The sequence below is a fragment of the Erinaceus europaeus genome, chromosome 8 (genome assembly GCF_950295315.1).
Source record: "Erinaceus europaeus chromosome 8, mEriEur2.1, whole genome shotgun sequence".
Taxonomy (NCBI): domain Eukaryota; kingdom Metazoa; phylum Chordata; class Mammalia; order Eulipotyphla; family Erinaceidae; genus Erinaceus; species Erinaceus europaeus.
Genome location: NC_080169.1, coordinates 12,455,476 through 12,476,278, shown reverse-complemented (window position 1 = coordinate 12,476,278; position 20,803 = coordinate 12,455,476). Strand labels below are relative to the sequence as shown.

Below are 20,803 nucleotides of genomic sequence, written 5' to 3'. Positions count from 1 at the left end.
AGGTTGCTTCCTCGTTTTGTGGGTTGCTGGTTATTGTGGGAGGCTGCCTCCTTTCCTTGACTTTGTTCTGCCCCAGGCTGTGCAGGTTCCCCCAGCCCCCTGAGACCCACCCTCCACCCCGTAACAGTGTCTTCTCTCAAGTAGGGAGAGTCCTGGGGGTACAGAGCAACCTTGGGATAAGCAGCTGAGCAAGGAGATAGGCCAGTGTGGGATTCAGGCTTCTACTGCTTCCCATCTGAAGGTCTTCTGTGGGGTTCACCTTAAACTGTCCTCTTTGCACTGTCATTCTGGGCCCAGACGTAGGCTCATTCACTCAGTGCAGGAACTTGCCCACTTCCTGTCCCAGGCTGGACATGACCCTCCATGCCTCACGCCTACTATGCGGTGGCTTCTTATCCATTCTGGTGATTCCTTGACATCACCCTCTACTGCTCCTGTTCCTGAACCACTTGTTTCTTCTTTTCATACAGTCCTGAAGGTCCCCAGGAGTCCCAGGGTGGCTGGGAACAGGAGACATGGGCTCCTCTATCCGCTTGACTTTGCTCTGGCCACATCCTCACCCTCTGCAGATGTGAGGTTCTCAGGGTCTCCAGGGTGACTGCCCAACCCTGCTCCTTCTCAGATCCGCCTTCCCTTTCCCTGGGTTCCCCAACCTCTTCAGGTGCCCTCAGATTCAGCCTGGCTCTATTCTTGTCATGTAGCCCTGCATGTGGCACCACAGATCCTGGCAGTGCCCTAGCTTGACCACCTGCCCTCCCATTAGGTCAGTGTCCCCAGGCTGCCAGGCATATACCGATAGGGGGCAGGCAGTTCTCACTCTGCTTCAGGAGAGTATGCACTTCAGTCTGGTGTCTGGTACCAGGCCTGCCAGCCCAGTTCCTCCTGTGGCTTGGGACAGGCAGGTATGTTTCTGCTCCAGAGGGCGGTGGCTGATTCCAGGGGTGTCTGCTCAGCCTACAGGATCCTGTGTGTACCCCACAATCTTATGGATTGTCTTTCTGCTGAAGTTCCCCTGCCTGGAGCCCCAGCCCCATATACCCACAGGTCTCCTCTCCCATCCTGCCTAGAATGCTCTGCATGAAGCCCCCTTCTGCCTGAGACTCCTTCTGCCCAGAGACCCCCCCACAAACACACAACCCACAGTAGTTCAATTTTGCTGCCTCTGCCAGTCAGTCCTTGACCTTTAATTTCATCTGTCATAGGATACTTGGGTAAGCCATTTCCAGGCTCTCATGTCACCTACCTGCCCACCCAGTGGTCAGGGGGGGAGAGATACACTGCTGAAGGGGTGCTGGCTCTACTGAGCCCTCAGTTTCTCTGGGGCACCATGGTCTTCCCCATATGGAAGTAGGCCTTTCTCTTGACTTGGGGGAGAAGGGATACCTCCCTATCAGTTTCTTAAGTGAAGAGGCAACAGTAAAAGCAGAGGCCTCTTTGAGGGTTTATTAAAGGCTTGTAACGGCACATCAGGGCCCTATCCAGAGAGGCTGTTCTGTCCACCACTCCCTCCCCCACCCCATATGTCCATCAGCAGCAGCTTTGTCTCTCCAGTGCTCAGAGAATTATTGATTGAGACAGCTAATTAGCCCGTCAGCTGGGATCACATTTTTCTGAGCAGATGTCAGGGAGAAGTTAGTTGTTCCATAGTTGCAAATATGCAACATTTGTGTATGTGTGTGTGTGTGTGTGTGTATGTGTGTGTGTGTGTGTGTGTGTGTGTGTGTGTGTGTGTGTGTGTGTGAGTGAGAGACAGAGAGTGTAATGTCCTGGATTTCTCCCTTTATATCAGGTTTTATTTCCTTCTGTGGGGAGCTGGGGCAAAGCAGTTTCAAGGTGGGGCGGTGGATCCCTGAATGTGAGAACATGCAGGGCCTAGCCCACTGGTGGCCCAGAGGCTGAGCATAACCACAAGGAGGAGCCTGGCAGTGAGCTGAGCAATGCGTCCCAGGCAGCCTTCTGGGGCCTCTGGTGCTGTGTAGTCTTTGTCTTCGGTTCACTCGGTTACTGCCCAAGAGACAAAATCAAGACAACTGTGATTTTCAAATGTAGGCATTTTGAGGAGTTTCCAAGGTCACATAGTGAGCGGGGTCAAATGCCAGCACCCACACCTCCAGAGCCAGCAGGGGCGATTCTGGTCAGGGGAACCGGGAGCCTCAGAGAGCCACAGGCTGGCTGCTGTCCTCTGTGTCCCCCCACTGCACATGTGGCAACCCCCCCAGGAATGAAGGTGTGGTCGTAGGTTTAGACATGCCTGGCTAGTCAGAAATCTGTGTATGGGTGTCCAACAGGAAGTGGCCATGGAGGGAACTCAGAGCTGGTATAAGGGTGCCTGAGAGTGGCCAACTGCATGACACTGGGGCCTTGTCTCCAGAATCCCCCATTCCCCACCTCCCTAGCCTTCTTGAAGACTTAGAGTCACTGAAGGGACAGGTGCACCTGCTGGTCCAGAGCCTGAGCTGTGAAGGTGCTCATGACTGTGCGACTGTCTTTCACCTCTCCCAGCCAGTCTCCCGAGGAGGGATAATTGGCTCTAGGAGGGGGCCCTGGGGCTCCCTCATGGGGTCTTCAGGGGTCTCTAGCATCTTCTCTGTGGTCTGAGGCTGCAGACAAGGGCACAGAGGGGAGCCACATCTCCCAGCTGTCTCTGTGTCCCCTTCTTCCTGTGACACCTTGGGGACTGAAAGGAATGTCACTTCTCACACCTTTAGAGCAGAGTTTCAGGGTTGCTTTGAGCCTAAAAGAGCATTTCTCCCAATAAAACAGGGGCTGGCACCTTGCCCACCCCTGGTTCAGCTATGAAATTCCAGCAGCTTCTCCTGCCTCCCTCTCCCGCCCCTCAGCCTCCATCCACCACTCTCTTCCTTTCCAGAGCCGCATTCAACTCGGCCGCAAAATAGACCAGGGCTGCGGAGCCCCGCTGCTCAGAACATGAGATTTTCTCCCTACCAGTGGGAGGCCTGACATCTCATTAGAAACGAGCAAATGGCGTTGGTGGAACGGTAACCTCCAGGTACCAGGGAAAGCTGTGTGTTCTTCGAGCAGCGGCGGCAGCCACCCCCTTGTCTTTACCGGAAGTGAGGTGGGTTGTGGCAGGTCTGTGGGAGGTGGCTCGTGGGCACAGAAGCCTCCTTGCAGGGGGACATGGGAAGAGGGCACTTTAGCATGAGGGGCCTGCTAGAGGAGTGGGCAGGGGGTGTGTAGGGGCTGAGGGAGTCTTGCTCCCCTTACGCTCCTACGAATCCCCTTCCATGACTCAGGGGGTCACCTCTTGCCCCACACCACAGAAGAAGAGTGGTGGAGCCTTCCCTTCTCCCCACAGCAGAGAAAGGGCTCTGTGCTACTCCAGGCTCTGCCAGTACCTGGGCATCCTGTGACTAGACCTTCATGTGCCCCCACTGCATGAGCTGATCTGGCTTCTCCATCCTCAGAGCAGTTCCTCCACATCTCAGGGGTCAGGAGGGCACAGCTTTTGCAGGAACCCTGAAGCAGGGATTGGGAGAGTGGAGGGAGGGGAACTGGGGGCTGAGGCAAGACAAGCCAGGGAGGCCTGCAGGAGCTGGCCTCTGAGACTGGAAACCTTAGACAGGACCCCATTTTGGGTCTGTATCCTTGCTCCCAGAGTTCCCAGGAATGGAGTATCCACAGGAAGCAGCAAGGAGAGGTCAGGGAGCACCTGGGGCAGGGCTGTGCCCAACAGGAGGGGTGGCCTGCAGAGGCCCAGACTTTCAGTCTGACTTTCCCTTCCAGACTAGGTCCAAACCCCATGCCTGCTGGTCCCTGACAGCTGACCCTCCAGCAGGTGTTCAGGGGACACTTACTCTGCCATGAGGTTAGGAGCCTGGACCAAAGGAGCTGGAAGCCTTAAGAGGCAGCATGGAGGGGACAAAGGATGATGGGTACTTTCCCTCATGGGTGGGGTTTTGGGGTGCATGCGAGCTCCTTGAGGAAACTGGCATCAGAAACCATCAGCCAAGACAGCCAGATAAAATACAACATCTTGAGCCAGCAAAATAGCTCACTTAGCTAGCTTGCTGCTTTGCTGTGTGCATCCCAGGCTTGACCCTTGACCCTTGACCCCGCACTGAAGGCACAACTTCAGTGCTTCTCTCTCTCTCTCTCTCTCTCTCTCTCTCTCTCTCTCTCTCTCTCCCTCTCTGTCTCTATCTACAATAAGACAAAAACAAAGCCCAGCACGATTGTTTTCACAGGCATTTACATTACCAACAAACAACTCTTCAGTATACTTCATTTTGTTTTTGAGACATGTTCACAATCCACTGACTGCTTGTAGCTCCTTGAACGAAGGGTCTGAGTCTCTGTTTTGCATGTGTCTCCCAAGAGAAATCCTTTGTAGTAGCATCACAAAATCTTTCTGACCAGATGAATGAAGCAAATTCAGTTTGGGCTGCTATTCTTTGGCGATTTCACTTTCTCCAGGTGTGCTTACTCATTGCTGCAGGGGTACCCCTTTAAGTCTTCTTTTGTACCCTAGGACAGAAAGCACTTGCTTTCTTGGTGTCATGGGCCTGGGTGACCACTCTCACATGTTTCTTGGTCACTCTGTGCCTAGGTGGAGGAGGTAGCTGTGAGGTGTGACATGAATTGGGTGTCCCTCTCTGCTCTCTGTTTCTGAGTCTCAGGTGTGACTGCTTGATCTCAGGGATTCTTCCTTTTCTCAGCACCATGGTGACAGTTCCATCACTTTCCAAATTCATTTAAATATAGTTCAAAGCCTGAGGCTTAATTTTTTTTTTTTTTTTGAAGCCAGTGATCATAGCCAGGTCTTTCTCCCAGGAAGGGCATGTGTTGGGTGGGATCAGGCTACTTACAGGCCCACCACCTGCATCAAGAATCTGTAGGTCTGGGAGGCTGACATCACCCTATGCCAGCCCTGAGGGACCCTGGCTTCTGGCCAGCAGCCCCGGGGGTTATTAGCATCCATAGGTCAACCAGGTATGTCAGAGTAGTTCAGCAAGTCAGGGGCAGCTCAGAGAAACTCCTTGGTGTTCAGAGATGAGCCTTCTGAATGGCCCCAGCTCCATCCTGATGAATGGGAGTGATGCCCACCTCTGTCCTCTACAGCTCATCTTCCATCCGCAGGATTAGTGGCTGTGTAAATTGCAGTGCTCTTTCATCCCTGGATTAAATGAGCCTCAATGAATTTACTCCTGTTGCTCTTGGTCAGGCCCTGAGTCATGAGACACTTTTCAGGCGGTTGCACATAAATATTCAAAACAAGAGCTCTGAATGGTATGTTGGTTCCTGCAGACATGCTGAGCCGATGGGCTGGGGGCACTGCTGTGGAATGGGGCCCGTGGTCAGCGAGGTGGAGTGGGGGGAGCACAGCCCAGCGGAGTTTCCATTGGCTGGAAAGAGGGAAATCATGAAACATCTCCACTGGGCATCCCTGGCCTGCCAAGCACTACTCTGTCCTCCCTTCCCAGTCTTCAGGGAGGAGTTGCAGCAATGGGGTGCTCTGGGCAGTTGGTTGACCTTAGACATACACTGTCTTCCCTCTGTCCTTACTGTCCAGGGTCTGGGACACCCCAGGGCTTTTCCAGTAGCAACAGGGAGAGGTGGAAGGTCCCTGACACAAAACCCCTGTAGGTCGCTGCCTGGGCCCCTAGAGCATTGTCCTCATTCACTGCACCCTGGTCCTGGGCTCCTGACAGCATAGAGGGAGGTGGTGGGTGGGCAGGTGGCAGAGGGTCTGGCAGTGGCTTCGGAGGCTTCACCCCTTGAAGACCTGTCTTCCTTTCTCCATCCCTGGTCGTCTTTAGGGTTTCCACTGTGTCATGTGATTTTCTTGTGTTCTATAACTGTGTCCCCTAAAACTTGACAGAAGCTGCAGGCACACCCCAAAGTGTCCTTCTTGGTGGTCAAATTGCTGTTTATGGAACTTCCCTGAGTTTGGCCCATACCCAGGTTGGTAGGCCACCTTTGAGGAGCTCATCGGGTCTCTCTAGGGGCCTGTCAAACATGGAGTCTCCAGGGTGCTTCTCTGGTGGGGCTGCAGCCTGATACTGGTGGCAACCCTGCTAGCCCCGTATTTCCCCTGGGAGGGTGGTGGTCACTGCAGTTGGTGGCGTCATCCTGTCTCAGGAGGGCTGGGTGGGGTGGGGGGGGGGAGGCAGGGTTTTCTGAGAAGTCAGCTTAAGCCCACAGGCTGAAAATAAAGATGAAATGTAGCTGCCAGTAAGGAAAATGAATATCGATGTCCCTCCAGCGGAAGTGCCAGGGTGCTATTATATGCTAATAAGTGACTGTCAGCTGAGCAGCAGAGAACTCACAGGAAAGTGTTTCCAGCTGCTCCACTTACAGCAGAAGCCATGGTGCTGTGACTGGCTCTCTTTGTTCCCAGGTTGTATTGTCCATCCTCCCCCTTCCCCCATGTCCTGTGAGGATCCAGGAGACCCAACCAAGTGGGAAGCAGAAGTCCTCCACTTCTCATGCCTCCAGAAGCCGTTGTTTTAAAATACAGAGAAGGCAGAGAGACAGAAAGCAACTGAAAGAGATCACAGTGCCAAAACTTCCCTCACTGTGTGGGGGCCAGGTTTGAACCTGGGTCACATTATACACATGGAAAAGCAGAACACCATCCAAGTGAGTTATTTCTCCTGCCCATGCCCCTCATCCACAATCTTATCTGGAGCACCCCATCTCTTCCTCTTGGGAAGCCTCACTCATGAGTGCTACACATTTAAGAGCTCAGTGAATATTCCTTCATTGAATGGAGCCCGAAGACATGACTCAGGTCTGCCACCTGGGGGCTCTGTGACCTCAGACAGGTCAGAGATAAGCATTGTATTGAGGGGGTGTCTCCTGTGATGGGCCAGCTTGTGTGTGTGTATGGGGGGGTGCAGTGAAGGGTGGGTGGGGGTGTCTTGGAGGAATAGGAACAGCTAGGAAATACTTCCAGTGTTGCCAAGCTGTGAGCTGATTGGTGCCATCCTAGAAATCCCAAGGAGGGAACTGTCAGGAAATTGTGAGGATGTGGTTGAGCTTGGCAGGGCTTGACTTGAGGGGACATCCATCCTGTCAGTATCTCTCTACTGAGAGGTCGAGTAAGGAGGGACAAAACCCCCCAAGATTTGCCTTGTCTTATCAGACTCCCTGTCTCACAAAGCACCCTGCATTCCTGATACTATGGCCTGTTCCCTTATTATCTACATAATCATTGTTTTGCCTGAAAGATCCCCACCCATTCCATTCCTTTGATCTATCTTCTTTCTACCCTCAAGACCCTCCCTGCCTGCAGGGTATTATTTATCTTACCAGTTAAAACCCTAGCAACAGTTGCTAAGGAAGTTCCTACCTTTCCCAGCCCTTTTTGCCTTTCTCTGCCCCTTTCCAAACCATGTCAAGCCATTTCTGTTTCCGACTTGCCACTTATGGGTCTGACTCTTAAAAGCCTTAGCTCTCTGATCAATAAAGAATCAAATTGTCTTTCCACCAAGAGCTCTGTTCCTGAGTCATCTCTCTCATGTCACTGAGTGAGTAGCAGCCCAGGCTGGGTCTGGTCACAGTCTCTCCAACCCAGAGAGTACATGTCCAAGAAGAGGCACCCCCCAGGCTAGCCCGGCAGGGAACCACTGTTCTTTCATCTTGGAACTTAGAGCTTGAGCCTCAATTGTACCAATTCTTTTAAAATTTTTATTTGTTATTAATAGTTATTTGCAAGCTCATAAGATTGCAATGTATACTTGCACACCACACTCACCACCGAAGTTCTGTATCCCCCACCCTCCCAAAGATAACTACCGTAGCTCTCATGAGTCTTACACACAGTTTGTTTGCTTCTGTTTTGTTCAGACCTTCTTCTTCTTCTTCTGTTTTTGGCAAGTTCATGTAAATCAGACCTTTAGAGTCCACATATGAGTAAAGCTATCTGGCAGCAGCCTCTCATCTCTTTTGTGTATTTTGCTAAGCAGAATCACAGAATCACCTCCAATTCCATCCGTCTTGTCCCAAAGGAATTGTCCCAGAGCTTGAGAGCACCTGAAACATCATGAAAGAGGCTGCAATGGGGGAACCAAAAAGGATGGGATGCATCTTACACTTGAGTGCGAGGAAGGTCTCTGCCGTCACTGAGCACTGGAGTGCTGGCCCACCACCCCCATGTGGCTACATCCCACAATCCCCAGTCTCTGCCTATTCCCCCCACTGGAGTTGGGCAGTCTGGTCACTGAGCATCACCAGGCAGTGGATCTGCCTATGGTTACCTGGAAGTTGAGGCTCAGCTTCCCATCTGCCACCTGGGAGGTCCTGGGTGTGGCCAGAAGTGCTCTGTTCAGAAGGGACTTAGCCCTGGGGCCAGGTGTGACCTGCTGCCATCAGCTTTCATCACCTGGAACTGAATCACCTTTCGTCCCCACAGTTCTCCCACTTGACCGTTAAACTCCTGCACCTCTCTCAGCACCCTCTGAGCCTCTCTTTCTGTTTGGGGGCCCTGGCCCTGCAGGCTCACTGTGAAGTTCTGTTTGGGGTTAGGGTTCTCTGTGGCACAGATCCTAGTGCCGTGGGGTCCCATTGCACACCAGTTCCAGATCATCCCTGTGGCGCTGGCACTGCTTAGGTGGTACATACTGGATTCAAGGGACCAGGGGCACTTTAGCTCCCCAAGCCACTGACCTTGCTGACACACCACTGCCTGACCCTTCTGTCTGCTGGAGACAGGCCTGGATGATGCATTGGCTGATGTTTGAGGATGAGAGGAGCTTTTCTACTGCACAAAGTACTGTCTTGGAGTTGTGTGTACACACACACACACAACCCTGCAATTCAAGGTCCCACCATATTCCCAGTGGCCTCTTAAAGGCTTCTTATTCTGGCCACTTCCCAGAAGGCTTGGGTCAGAGTCCTCCGTGCCCAATCCCACCCACAGCAGGCTGGAAGTGCCTAGCTCCCAGGCTGGGGGGAGGGGCTGCTTGCTCTGACTGTGCCCTAAGCTGGCTGACTCCTCAGTGTGGGGGTGGTTGGACCAGAGCCCCCTATTTGCCAACAACCATGACTCATCAAGTATTGACAGACTGAGTCACTGTGGTGGTGATGGGGGGCTGGGTGAGAAATGGTTTCCAAGCTCTAGGAGGTTCACCCAGAGTAAGGCTGACTAGATAGCATATCCCTAGAGGCCCCATTGTCAGTGCATGAAATGCCAATTCCTGTACTCAAACCCAATGCCTCCAGGTTTTCCCCTAAGGCCTCTCTGGAGAGTCCCAGGCTAAGGGAACTATCTGGTCTTATTAGCCCTTTGGACAGATGAAGTCCAGTGTTATGGTTCATGATGGAGACAGGATGAGGATTCAAGACCAAGCTCACCTTCCCTCAGGGGAAATACTAGGAAACTGATATAACTACCAATGACCTGTCTGCTACTTTGGGTTCTCTTAGGTGGTGGGGGGAGGCAGAATTTATGGGGAATTCCTTTTACCCACAACCAGAGGCAAGTAGGGGAGAAAAGAAAAGGTAAGGCCTGGGTGTTGGGTGGTGGCACACCTGGATAAGCACACATGTTACAATGTGCAAGGACCTAGGTTCAAGCCCCCGGTCCTAACCTGCAAAGGAAAAGCTTCAGGAGTGGTGAAGCAGTCCTGCAGGTGCCTCCTTGTCTCTCTCCTTCTCTGTCTCCCACTTTCAATTTCTGGCGGTCTCTAATAAATAAATTAATTAAATTAAAAATTTAAAAAATAAGGAGGCCAGTTGGTGGCAGACCTGGTTGAGCACACGTATTACAAAGCACAAGGACCTGTGTTTGAGCCCCTGGTCCCCACCTGCTGGGGGAAAGCTTTGCAGGTGGTGAAGCAGTGCTGCAGGTGTCTCTCTGTCTCTCTCCCTCTCTATCAATCCCTTCTCTCTTGAGTTATGGATTTCTCTCTCCAATAAATAAAGATCATATAAAAATTTAAAAAAAAGAGAAGTTAAGGTCTGGTGCCTAGTCTGGAGGTAAAATGGTATGGAATTTGTAGAACGCAGGTGGAATGACAGGGTGGGTGGTCAGAGATGTATCCTTCCTCTTCTTCATTTAAACAATTTTTTTAATTTTAATTAATTTTTTATACAGTGTAAAACACTGACAGAACCATAGGATTAGAGGGGTACAACTCCACATAGTTCACACCACCAGAACTCCGTATCCCATCCCTTCCCTTGATAGCTTTCCTATTCTTTATCCCTCTGGGAGTATAGACCCAGGGTCACTGTGGGGTACAGAAGATGGAAGGTCTGGCTTCTGTAATTGCTTCCCCACTGAACATGGGCATTGACAGGTCGATCCATACTTCCAGCCTGCCTCTCTTTAGGGCTCTGGGGAAGTGGGGCTCCAGGGTACAGAGGTCACATAGGCTCCTCTTCCTCTTTATCCTCCCTTCCCCTCCCAGTGTTGCTCTTTTGGATGCTGAATGGGCAGAATAAAGGAGCTCGTCTGTGGGATTTTTTCAGATTCAAATCACATTATACTCTGCTTGAGTCAGAGACAGAAATACACACACACACACACACACACACACACACACTTACAGAGAGAGAGAGAGAGAGAGAGAGAGAGAGAATGAACTCAGAAAGGAAGGGGATGGATGATGAATAAATGGACAGATGGATGGATGAACTGGTAGGTGGATGGAGAGACACATTTGTAGATGGTGTGAATAGAGGGGGATGTAGACAGGTGAATGGTGGGGTGAAAAGATAGAGAAATAGGTGAGTAGAGAGTTGGGGGACAGATGGTGAAGGATGGATGGATGGATGGATGGATGGATGGATGGAGGGAAGAATGGATGGATGAGTGGATGTACAGAACTTGAGTGGGTAGAAGGATGGATGAGTGGGTCGGTCTGTGGATGTGTATGGGTGGGTTAACGGCAGATGGCTCTACATGGGGAGGGGGATGGGTGAATGGACAGATGGACAGAGGTCTAAATCTTTGGGTGTTATGAGTGGTTGGGATGGAGGCAGGTGGACATATGGATGAATGAAAAGATATATAAATAGATAGAAGAGTAGATGCTTTGGAGGGCAGCTGGATGGATGGGAAGAAGGATGAGTGAGTGAGTGTATGGATATTTGGATGGATAGAAAACATAGATGATTTGTGGGAAGATGGGTGTCTGGGTGAGTGGGTTACAGACAGATGGTGGGTGGATGGTGGTACATAGTTAGGGGAATGTATGACTGGATGGATGGAAGGATGGATGGATGAATGAGTAAATATAGTCATCTATGTGGATGGAGCTGGATGGAAAGACATGAAGAGAGGAATAGATACGTAGGTGGGTGGGAGGAGGGAACATGTCTGGATAAACAGATTCTGGATAAGTGGGTGAACATGTCTGTGGCTTTTCCACTGACAAAATTTTACTCTTTGTTTACTCTTAGCAAGGAGGGATTTGTTGGGTCAAGTGCACTGAAAAAAAAAAAACCCTTGAGTGGCAGGTTTCAAAGATCAGAGGCTTCATTTATTTATTTTTATTTATTTTTATCCAGACCTTGTGTGGCTTTGGCTAAATCACTGTTTTCTCTGGCCTGCAGTTCCTCTTCTGCAGATGAAGGGGTGAGAGTCAATAGTGTCTAGTTTTTCTTGATCTAGTAGACTCAGCCCTGTCTTCTCTGCCCTCTGTCCCTTGTCATGCCCTCCCTCCTGGGCAGTGTCTCACTTCCCCATCCCTCCTGCACACCTCAGCCTCTTGGCTTCCCTAGAGGGTGGCATCTCACAGATGACAGATCTCCTCTGGCAAAGATCTGTGATGACTCTGCCATGATACTTTTTGGAGCAAGGCCAGTCTCTGCCAGCTCTACAGCCTGGTTTGGACAGGTGTCCAACAGCCTATGAGATTGTCACTTGAGTGCTGTGGTAGGCTGTCTGTCTATCTCACCTCCTGAGGACAGTTGCCTTCCAGGCCTAGACAGCCAGCGTTTGGTGGCAGTGGTCACTGTAACCAACAGCAATATGACTCTTCTTTCTTGGGTCAAGGTGGAGGGTGCATGATCATAGGGGAAGAGGTACTGGGGATACTCTAACAACCCTGGCATCGGCCTTTCCTCCCCAGAACCCTGCCATCCAGCAACCACAAGAAGGAAGCTCTAAATGCAGAGTCAGTAAGACAAGAAAGAAAACAGAAGTCTGGGGGTGGGTGGTGGCACACCTGGTTAAGCACACACACTACAGGCGCAAGGGCCCCAGTTTGAGTCCCTGGTCCCGCTTGCAGGGTGGAGGAGGAAACTTCACAAGCAGTGAAGCAGGGCTTCAGGTGTCTCTGTCTCTTTTCATCTCTATTAATCTCCCTCCTTCACTCTCCATTTTTCTTTCTCTATCCAAGATAAATAAATAATATTAAAATCAAAACAAAACAAAAGCAAAAAAAGAAGAAGAAGAAGAAAGAGAAGAAGGAGGAGGAGGAGAAGGAGAAGAAGAAGAAGAAGAAGAAGAAGAAGAAGAAGAAGAAGAAGAAGAAGAAGAAGAAGAAGAAGAAGAAGAAGAAGAAGAAGAAGAGAAAAGCCGGACAACATGATAATGGTCAAAAATATTTGATGAAATAGCAATGGGCCTCACCAGGCAAGGCCAGAGTAGGCAGGTATATGGTGTCAGACCTCAGGGCTTCCCGGGTACTCAGTGCCACAGCAGGAATTTGGGGCTCAACCAGAACAATCTTCTCCTTGACTCTGGTCCCTACAGGTGACCCCAGCCTCATTTTCCCTCTGGGTAAAATACTGAGGTGATCATTCTCCTTGCAAAGTGGTAGCAATGATAGGAAGAATGTCCTTTAAGGAGGTGGGAGGTTGGGAACAAGAACTCTTGTGGTGGGTGTGGTGTAGAAGGCTACATAGCAATCTTACAATCTTGTAACCCTATTAATCACAAATGAAAAAAATGTCGGGTCCAGGAGGTGGCACACATGGTTAGCACACATATTACAATGCCAAGGACCCAGGTTCAAGCCCTGAGTCCCCACCTGCATGGGGAAAGCTTCATGAGTGGTGAAGCAGGGCTGCAGGTGTCTCTCCATCTCGCTCCCTCTCTATCTCCCCTTCCCCTCTCGATTTCTCTCTTTCTCTACCCAATAATAAATAGATAAAATAAAAATATTTAATACAAAAAAAAGAATGTCCATTAAGGCTCAGTGCAATACTTGCCACTATCTTGTCCTAACAAATTATTGTTTTTTTCCCAGACTGAATTGTTGGGGTGTGTGGACCTGACCAGCTGGATTCCTTGGTCTGGATCAGACCTAGGCCTCTTGCTTGCCCCCCTCCTACCCCCAGCCTCTAAGCCCCCAGCCCAGCACACAGTGTGGATGGCAACAGGCACATATATCCTGACCCGGGGCCTTAATGTCCCATTTGATTAGGGTTCTCATTAACAACAGTTCTTAGGCTGTCCAGTTCTCAGGCATGCAGAGAGCTAGGGGAGCCACTGTCATGTCCCCACCTTCCCTGCACAGGGGTCACTCTGGAATGGCGCTCGCTGAAGAGCATCCAGGCTCAGGGCTGCTTTCTAAGAGAGGCTGCCAAGGCTCGGGGAGGTCTGGGCCTTCTCCCCTGGAGGCTCCTGACTCCATTCCTGATGTCTCCCCTGAGGCAGAGAAGTCGCCCGCTTGCTCAGGGCAAAGCCCTGCACTGTAATTGTCCTCCTCTGCCTCTCAGGGTCCTGGGATGACTACATCTGCTTTGAGTCTCGGGACCTGACCTGAGTCCCCTGCCCCCCACCCCCGCTCCCACCCCACGCCCCTGGACCTTCAGAGGAACCTGGGAGACTTGTCACTGCTCACCTTTAGTTCTTGGGCTGCCAGTGTCCTGCCACATAGGAAAGCACCCCGAACTGGCTCTGAAGCAGCACTAATGTGCTCTTCTGGACAGTTCTGTCTGCCAGCTAGGGTTTTTGATGCTTCCTCTGGGTGAGTGCAGATTGGAGCCCCCACCCCCATCTTCCAATATGGGCTTGTCCCCCTGAAGGTGGTCTAGGTGGTGACAGTGGACACCCTAGGTGACTCCACACTCCACATTCACATGGCTCTCCCTGGGCCATGGACTGCAAAGCATCGTTGCTTGGTGTCACCCTCTATGCTTGGTCCCCAGAACTTACTCTGCACCCACTTTGACAGGGTCTGAGAACAAAGCAAGAGGTGGGGGAAGTGGGACCCTCCTCTGCAGGGGAGCAACTCCCCTAACCTCCCAGAAGATGGAGACAGAGAGCACTGGCACCGTGAGCCGAGGGCCCTGTCCTCTGCCAGCCCCACGATGGCTGTGACTTGGCAAGGTGCATGGGATAAACCCACAGCCAGTGCATAGGAGGAAGAGGTGGTGGCAAAGAAATTTCAGAAGCGGGGTTAGGTGGTGGTGCATCTGGTTGGGTGCACATGTTACAATGCGCAAAGACTGGGGTTCAAGCTCCCTGCCCCTACCTGTGTGAGAAAAGAGGTGAAGCAGAGCTGCAGGTGTCTCTCTGTCTCTCTCCCTCTCTATCTCCACCTTCCTCTCAATTCCTGGTGGTCTCTATCCAATAAATGAAGATATTACTATTATTATTATTAATGCAGTGTCAGAGGCATCCTCATTCACCCACTCATTTCATCATGCATCCATTTATTCAACACAAATTGATGAGACTTTTTTATGGGTCAGACCTTAGGCAAGAAGGAACACAGCACCTAGCTCCCCACACTAACGTTCTGGCTGGCAGGAAGAGGCAGACAGATGCAAATGTGCTAGCCTGAGTGTTTGAGATGAGAATAGGAATATCTGAGTGGGGGTAAGTGATGGAGTGGTCTGTGAGGGCATGCTGCTTGAAGGAAGCATAAACTCCAAAAAGAATAGGGAGTATTACCCTGAAGGGCGCAGGGAAAAGCATGCTGGGAACAGGAAGAGCAGGTGTTAGCTAATGGAGAGTTTCTTGGGGAGGCCATGGAGGCAGGGAGGCACTGATGGTGAGAGTTCATGGTCCCACTGGGAAATATTGCCTGCTCTGTGTCTGAGGACACTGGAGACTGTTCAAAATTGGAATTGGGGTGAAAAGCATGCAGTCTATTTCTCTGGTGGGGAGAAAGAGTGGCCTTGGCTGAGCCCCCCCTGGGGGGGGACAGCCACAACCACAGGAGACAGGTGCTCTCCAGAAGGGACTCTGGGCATGCTTTCTGCAGACCACAGCTGGAAAAGACAGGAACAGCAATGGAGCTGGAGCTAGGCACTCCGGTAGACATATGGCCCGGTGGCCCTGCCCACATCCTCTACCAGACTTCCTCAAGGTGAATCAGCTGGAGGTTCAAAGGGGCACTGAGAGGCGAGATAGACCAGCCTGCAGGGCCCAGCCTAGAGGCCAGGAGGGCAGCAAGTGCTTCTGGGAGAGGGGCACCCTGCCCACGGCTGGGACACTGGGCCGGGTCTCCTTCCCTGGGTGGTCTGTCCGTGTGACATAGGTGCCTGGGATCATTTAGGGGTGTGCTGAGCTCCCCCTGGCATTGATGTGGTCACTGTCCCCCCTTGAGTGGGGCCCTGCACCCCTCATCAGTGCGTGGTCTCTCCAGCTGTGCTCATGTGCACACTCAGAATAAAGGTCTCTGAAGACAAGGTCATGTTTCCACTCCGGGACTGTGTCAGTGCCATCGACACGAGATGAGATGCTGCTTCTGCAGTAGGCCTCTCTCCTTCCTTCCTTCTCTTTCCCTCCTCTCCCCTGCCCTCCCTTTTTCTTTTAAGCCTTCCATTTTCCATGAGCAAATCTGACTCCTGCTGCTGGTCTCTCGGTTCGATTAGAGCAGTTCACTTCTAAGCTTGAAAATACCCAAGTGGAGGAAAGTAGAAAAAAGACACCAAAAAAAAAAAAAAAAAAAAAAAAAAGCATGATAAGTCCCGCCCACAGTCGTCCTGATGGAAGCATGCCTTATCTCCCGGCTGCAGTCTGCGGGCCTCTGTGTGCTAATAACTCGCAGATATGGTCCTTGGCAGGAGAAACATGACAGCCTTTATGGCAGGCGGAGCCCCTGGAGAGTGGAACCCCCCCCCCCCCCAATCCTCCCTGGGTGAGAAGGGACAGACCGATCAGCCTGGAACAGTTTGAAGGGACAAGGAGGATTTCATTGCTGGATACTGAGCATCACTGTGGGTTGATGGGCTTGTATGCCCTCATGTGAGAAGATTTCTTGTGCCCTAGGAAGTAGAGTGCCAACCTTGCAATCATGATGCCCTGAATTCAATCCCTGGCACCACAAATGCCAGTGATGATCTCCCTCTCTCCCCCCTCACTCTCTCCCTCTCTCTCTCCCCCTCTCTCTCTCTCCCCCTCTCTCTCTCCCTCTCTCTTTCTCCCTCTCTCTCTCCCTCTCTCTCTCTCTCCCTCTCTCTTTCTCCCTCTCTTTCTCCCTCTCTCTCTCCCTCTCTCTCTCTCCCTCTCTCTCTCTCCCTCTCTCTCTCCCTCTCTCTCTCTCCCTCTCTCTTTCTCCCTCTCTTTCTCCCTCTCTCTCTCCCTCTCTCTCTCTCCCTCTCTCTCTCTCCCTCTCTCTCTCCCTCTCTCTCTCCCTCTCTCTTTCTCCCTCTCTTTCTCCCTCTCTCCCTCTCTCTCTCTCTCCCTCTCTCTTTCTCCCTCTCTTTCTCCATCTCTCTCTCCCTCTCTCTCTCTCTCCCTCTCTCTTTCTCCCTCTCTCTCTCTCCCTCTCTCTTTCTCCCTCTCTCTCTCTCTCTCCCTCTCTCTCTCCCTCTCTCTCTCTCCCTCTCTCTCTCCCTCTCTCTTTCTCCCTCTCTCTCTCCCTCTCTCTTTCTCCCTCTCTCTCTCCCTCTCTCTTTCTCCCTCTCTCTCTCTCCCTCTCTCTCTCCCTCTCTCTCTCCCTCTCTCTCTCTCCCTCTCTCTCTCCCTCTCTCTCTCCCTCTCTCTCTCCCTCTCTCTTTCTCCCTCTCTCTCTCTCTCCCTCTCTCTCTCTCTCTCTCTCTCTCTCTCTCTCCCTCTCTTAGAAACACACACACACACACACACACACACACACACACACACACACACACACACACACACACACACACTAATGAATCTTATTCTTTTTAAAATTTGATAGGACAGTGGCCAGGCAGTGGCACACCTGATTAAATGCACACATTACAGCTCCCAAGGACCCAGGTTCAAGCCCTTAGGGTCCCCACCTGAAAGAGGAAAGCTTCACAAGTGGTGAAGTAGGGCTGTAGGTGCCTGTCTGTCTCTTTCCTTCACTTCTCAATTTCTCTCTGTCTCTATCCAATAACAAATTAATTAATTAAAGTATGTGAATTCGATAGGACAGAGAGGAGGGGGAGATGGAGAGGGAGAGAGAAAAAAAAGACACCTATAACACTACTTCAAGGCTCATAAAGCTTCCCTCCTGTAAGTGGGGACTGGGAGCTTGAACCTGGGTCCTGGTGCATGATAACATGTGTACTCGACTGGGTGTTGCACAGTCCACCTGTCTTTATTTATTGCCACCAGGGCTATGGCTAAGGTTTGGTGCCTGCACAATGAATCCACTACACCAGGTGGATATTCCCCCTTTCCCCCCTCTTTTATTTGATAGGACAGAGATAAATTGAGAAGGGAGAGAGAAAGAGAGACACCTGTAGACCTGCTTCACCACTCATGAAGCTTTTCCCTACAGGTGGGGACTGGGGGCTAGAGCCTGAGTCCTCGTTCATGGTTAAATGTGTGCTCAAGAAGGTGTTCCACCTCTTAACAACTCTTTGTTTTCCCCTCTCTTTAAAATAGAACACCTGGGAGTCAGGCGGTAGCACGTCAGGTTAAGTGCTTGTGACGCAAGGACCAGCATAAGGATCCTGGTTCCAGCCCCCGGCTCCCCACCTGCGGGGGTGGGGGTAGCTTCACAAGCAGTGAAGCAGGTCAGCAGGTGTCTCTCCCCTTCTCTGTTTTCCCCTCCTCTCTCCATTTCCCTCTGTCTCATCCAACAACAACGGCATCAACAACAACAACAATAATAACAAGCACAACAAGGATGAAACAACAAGGGCAACAAAAAGGGAAAAAACAGCAGGAGCAGTGTGTTTGTGGTGCAGGCAACGAGTTGGAGGCTCTGGGGGGAAGTGGAGTGTGGAGGCTCCAGAGGGCTGAATGAATATCGCAGCAACAAAGCTGTGTTGAAAGGTCTTTGTACTGATGAGCAAGAGAGCCCAGGCCCTCAGCTTGGGCATTAAAGAGATAAAAGGAGATTTGCTTTGGATTATGGTGCCTGGTGAGGTGTTGGGAGGAGGCTGGGTACAACTTTCTTCATGTCAGTGATTGCAGGGAGTAGCAAGGTATTGGAAGCCCGACCATGAGGACCGCCTGCAGGGGGCAGGGAGGGAGACAAGGTGCAAGAAGAGCCAACCTCTGAGGACAAAGGGAGCAGGAATCTCACTTCTTGTGTGGGCCACTTCCTCACCTGCTGGACTAGGCTCCTTTGGTTTCACCATCTGTAGAAGAAAGGAATCAACTTGTGCCGCCTGTCACCCTACTCAGGTTCCATGGGGTCCCCAAACCTTGCTACTCAGTCTTTCCTGGGCCACACATTCTGCCTGGCGGGACAAGCCCAAGAAGCATGGAGGGGTTTGCGAGCCAGGCCTGCAGATCCTACCTGGGAGTGAGACAGGAAAACATCACCAGTCTGCCTCATGTGGACCAGGTGTGGGAGGACTAGACTGGACAAAATGCCCCCAGTCCAGCCGTTGGAAGCTACAGCTGTTCTCCTAAGGTCACAGTAATGGGTTGGCTATTATTTCTATAGCTATCTGTCTATATTTGTATATATTTGCCCATCCCCCCCCATGGTCCCATCTTCTCTTTCTTTTCAGTCATATTTATACCTATTATAACTACTTCCAAATGCTCCTCCTTTTTCTTCTTCTCTCTCTGGTTCCTGATGGAGTTAAGAGTGCAGAGCCCTCGGGTCATCTTCCTCCATCATTTCTTCCCCTCTGGGAGCATAGACCAATATTTCTTTTGGGGGGATGCAGAAGGTGAGAGTTCTGGCTTCCATAATTGCTGCTCATCTGGACATGGGCATTGGCAGGTCAAGGTAATGTCACTTCTTTTTCAGAGCCGTGGGGGTAGTTGGGTGTCAGGCCTGAGTCTCCCAGATTGCCCTACCAGCTGGTTCCTTGTCTTCATGTGAACATGGGATTCAGACCACAGCACCCTTTCCTGCCTTCCCATGGGTCCTCTTTTAAAATCATCAAGTGTTTTTTTTTTTTTCTTTCCTGCTTTACCTTGCCTGTGACCCATATTCAAACCCAATCTTTCCTTCTTTTAAAAATATTTTTCTTGGGGCCAGGCTGTGGCATACCTGATTAAGTGCACACATTACAGTGTGCAAGGGCCCAGGTTCAAGCCCCTGGTCTCCAACTATAGGGGGAAAGCTTCACAAGTGGTGAAGCAGGTCTGCAGATGTCTCTCTCCCTATCAATCTCCCTCCTCTCTCAATTTCTCTCTGTCTCTATCCAATAATAAATAAATAAATAAAGCTATTTAAAAACTATTTTTGTTATCTTTTGTTATTGGATAGAGACAGCCAGGAATCAAGAAGTAAGGGGGAGATAGAGAGGGAGAGGGAGAGACACATGCAGCCCTGCTTCACCACTCCAATCTTTCCCCCCTTCAGGTGGGGACAGGGGGCTTGAACCTGGATCTTTGTGCTCTGTAACATGTGTGCTCAACCAGGTATGCCACCACCAGGTCCCCCCCTTTTATTTTTCTGTCTCTGTCTTTCTCTTCCTATCTGAAAAAAAAAAAAAAGCTGGCCTAAGAATTGTAAGGTCTTGGGGATGATGAAAGCAAAGCGAAAAGCTCTAACAGCATAAATGCCCTCCCACCCCATGGCAACCAAGTATTAATTCCTATGGACCCTGTTACTGTAACTCTGCTTATTACAGAGCATGCCCCAGGAGCCTAAAGAGGGGACCCACTCACAGGCCACATGGGGTCTGTCTTGCACTTGGGCCAGCATCCTCCACCTGCCTCGAGGCTCCAGTCTTGTGAGGCAAATCCAGGCTTCACCTCATTTTATCTGCACCACTTCCAAGATGTGCTTGTAAAACATAAGGTTCTTTTAAAAATATAATCATGATGTCATTATCGCCCCTTCAAATCCCAGGCATCGCTTAATATCAAAGATCCAACAGTGTTCCCATTTCCTGATTAGCTCATATTTTCTTAAAATTTTTTTTTATTAAAGCTTATTGGATTCTGGATCCTCATGGAGTCTCAGCTGATGTTAAGATGTCTTTTAATGCCGGCGTGTCCTCTCCTCTCTCCTTCTTAGTCTTTTAGGAAGCAGCCTTTGGAGAAGCTGTGACATGTCCTGTCTGCCTTCTGGACTTGGTGGACTGGATTCCTTTTGTGGCAGCTTGTTACCTGGGAACCGAGCCTGGGGTGGGCAGACCTGGGACTGGACTTGACAGGACTGCATGACAGGCGACGTTGGGTGCTCCCTGAGGTGTCACATCGGGGACTCTGTGTCCTGTTCAACACGTCTCTTCATTCATGCACTGCAGGGGGCGCAGGGCAATGGCTTCATTTAATTGTTTCTCCATGAAGAAAATTTTTAGTGAAAGTAAAATCTCAGTGAGGTCTTCACCTCACCCTGCTCACCGGCGGTCTTCTTGGAGATGCCCAGTGCCAGCATCCCGAGGGGCCCCTGCAGGACTTTTCTCTGGGCAGAAGCAAGCACAGTGCGATCCAGACATCCGTCTCTGCTCTGTTCTTTACACAACAAATTGCATCACATCTGATGCATTGATCTGCAGTGTGTTCCGTTCACTTAAAGTTATAAATTACGAGCATTTTCCACACTGCTGCGCGGAGAGCTACTCA

General features: G+C 50.9%; 1 long non-coding RNA gene across 1 annotated transcript in view; it reads left to right on the top strand.

Moving 5' to 3' along the window:
• The first annotated feature begins 2,993 nt into the window (after positions 1-2,993).
• Positions 2,994-20,803, top strand: part of LOC132539865 (uncharacterized) — a 47,711-nt gene continuing 29,901 nt past the window's right edge. The window contains exon 1 of the long non-coding RNA XR_009551132.1: positions 2,994-3,079. This is a non-coding gene — a long non-coding RNA (uncharacterized LOC132539865). The remainder of the gene's footprint in view (positions 3,080-20,803) is intronic.